Raw genomic sequence first — 3,348 nt, 5'->3', positions numbered from 1 at the left:
TATATTATTATCATTATTATTATATGGGCGACAGACCATGGAGGTCCAATCCTTGCGCGATGTAATAGGAAATACATAGCGCGTTTCTTGACGTTTTTTTTTGTAGGGTGGGTTCGTCACTCCCTCGCCTATTTTTTTGTGAGTGCCACGCATTGGCTAACGGGCCTCATAAATGATGATCATAAACGGGATGAGGCTGTGAGTGAGTTTGTATAATTTTATGCTTGTAAAAATCCGGATGGGGCTGGCCTCGAACTCACAACCTTAGGGTTGGTAGAAAGGCGCGTTGCCACGCTATATACATATAAGTGTTAGTACAATGGCACCTTATGAATGGTTTAGCCATTTAATAAAATTATTTTCAATAATGGATGCATTAAAAAAAGTATTTCACATTAATAAATCTATTAAATTATAATATGAGGCTAGAACACTCATCGCGATATTAGCACGATAGGTAAGGAACAAGAAATTTAAATTTTATTACAAGTTTATAGCTGTAATGAAATTTATAGTTAAATTCTATTGAAAGAGTGCCCTCTAAGGCTAGCGTTGCACCAAATTTGATGTTATCTCATGAAAACTATGAAAGCACTCTTATGAATTTTTATTGCGTTCCCAATAAAGAAATGAGAGCCTGCCAGTGCAACAATGACGGCTGTTTAAAAACGTTTAAAAAAAAAATAAGTTTTTCATTTGGAGCTCTATAGAGAGAAATGCTTCGTTTAGCCATGCTGCCCAAATACATTGGGCTGCTACAATATACAGCATACAAATCAATCCATGATGGGACATATATACAATACATGTATTATATAACAATATTTTTTTTCCTACAAGGAACTCGTCTTCACATTGATTTTATCACAAATATTTTTTTTTCTTAACGATTTCATTCCATTTGACAATTTATTTCATTTAATTGACAATTTTATTTCCCATAATTCACTCTCTCAGACCCTCTCCTGTGATCCGTGAAATCAAAGACATAATAGTCACAGCAGTAGATCAGTTTACAAAAAAACAAATAAATAAATAAATTTAATAAAACAAACTAATATATAGATTTTAAAACAACAAAAAGTTAGTTAAAAGAAATACTTAATGAATAAACAAGTTAAAATAAACAATTTAATAAATAAACAAGTTAAGGGAATAAATAAGTTAAAACACAAATTATGCAAGTCCGAAAACTAAAAACCTAAAACTACGTACAACACTAGAAAACCTTAGAGAGCTTTTCATATTTAATATTTCCCGAAATATACTTTTTTTAAGTACCAACATTCCATAAAAAAACTATTGAAAAGTCAGTAGTTGGTGAATTTTTGGAAATCTAACTTCAGGAATTATTAAAGGTACACATTTCTATTAGTACTTAAATTAAAGCTTGTTTAATGTTCTTCAATATAATTCATGAGCTATTCTCGATATCTAGCTTTTTAAAAAGCAACGTTTCTTAAAAATGTACTAAAAGATTAGTAGTAAATGAATTTATTTTGAGAAATCCATATCTCAGGAACTATGACGTATAGATGTCTATTAGCACTTAAATTAAAGCTGGTTTAAGCAACTATAAAATAGTTTATAATGTTTATCTTTGAATGAGTAATAGTTTTAGTGGTATCAGTCATAATAAATTCACAAAACGTTGATTTTTAGTTGTTCGAACAAAACGTTTAGTTTATGAAAAAATTAATATCTCTTATTTTTTCCGATTCGAATGCATTGTCTTCTCCAGTTTGATTTTTATTTTCAATGCGGTTACTTTTTGGAGAATGTTTATATAATTTAGAAGTAGAATTCATTTATATAAAATGGCAACATCATCATCTATTATTGTATATATTACGAAACCGCTTGTAAGCCATTTAGGACTGGAAATAAATACATAATACATAAATTATTTAGAATGTTTTTATGTTCGATTTCGATGATAAAAAAAAACTGATATTTCGTGTTTTTATAAGTGTTCCAGCATTTAATTTTTACTGTTTTTATACTTTTCTAACATATTCAGCCGCTTAAAGGATTATGTGCCTCAATTTATTTTAGCCCGACAAGGTTTCCGAGATTTTTTAGACCCACAAAGTTAACGTAAAACTTTTTTAGACCGACAAAGCTTTCGTAAAAAAAGGTTTTGGGAAGCGCTGAAATAAGACAACGAACCGAAAAAAAAGTGGTAGGCAAACTTTAAATCTAGGCGCATATTTGAAAGCAGTTTTTCCTAGTATCACCGGAGTATTTTATTTTATAGTTATTTTATATTATTTGATAAGTTCTGTTTTTAGGTAGAAGTTAATATTAGTTACAATGATTCACTTTTTTTATTTATTTATTTTTTTAAATGGTATAATTATTATTGAAGAGTAGAGAATTAGTTTTCAAATATTCATGCATACAATATGTAAAGAAATAGAAGAACAAAAGAAAAAAAAAGATAATCATCATCATCACCATCATCATTTTATCCCCTTTACCACTTGCGCAGTGTAGGGTTACAATTTGCAGAGTCTGGACCAGATATCTCGCTCTTGGAGCATCTCCCATCTCCTACTCCAGTCCTAAAAAAAAAGTGTGTATCAGGTGATGGCATCTCTGAACATTGATTGTACAAAAAAAAAGATGAAAGAAAAAAATGTAAATGTTAACAATGGTACTCCCTGAAGTAAAACATAATAATAATCAAGAAATATATAAACAAAAAAAATTCTATCATGATTTGTATAAATAAAAATATGAATCTATTCAAAAAATATAATAAAATGATAATAATAAAAATAATAGATAAACAGAAAGGGAAACCTGATTCCCTTTCTGTTTATCTATTATTTTTATTATTATTCTTATTATTTCCTTTTTTAATTGTTACTGCATTTTCATTACATATCTGTTTACCATTTATCAGTCTTTTCACCATATTTACATGGGTATTATTCTACTATTTATTACTTCGCTTTCTCTATATTTATTCTAATGTTCTATCACTTCTTACATGTTTATATCTCGTTCTTATTTATCCCTGACGAAGCCCTGCAAAATGGAGAGAAACGTTAGTTTACATTAAATATTTTTTTCCACTATTTTGTACCTTAATTGACCGTCACCCGGACAAGGTTCCTACAATCTACTTTATAATGTCAACTATCTTCTCCCAATGTTAAACGATATACATTCATAGGAATTTTTTTTTCTTGGTTTTAGATCCTTTATTCATACTTTAAGTTAGGACACCGTCTATCTTAATCAAAAAGAAGGAAATAAAATTCATAAAATAAATTGAAAATGAGGAATAGAAAAAAAATTTAAATAATAAATTTTAATTAAAAAATAACTCTTATAATGATA

This window comes from Halyomorpha halys, unplaced genomic scaffold (genome assembly GCF_000696795.3).
Source record: "Halyomorpha halys isolate HHAL.00 unplaced genomic scaffold, Hhal_1.1 Scaffold80.1, whole genome shotgun sequence".
Classification (NCBI taxonomy): domain Eukaryota; kingdom Metazoa; phylum Arthropoda; class Insecta; order Hemiptera; family Pentatomidae; genus Halyomorpha; species Halyomorpha halys.
The sequence above is the reverse complement of the archived record's forward strand: the minus strand, read 5'-3'. Positions refer to the sequence as shown.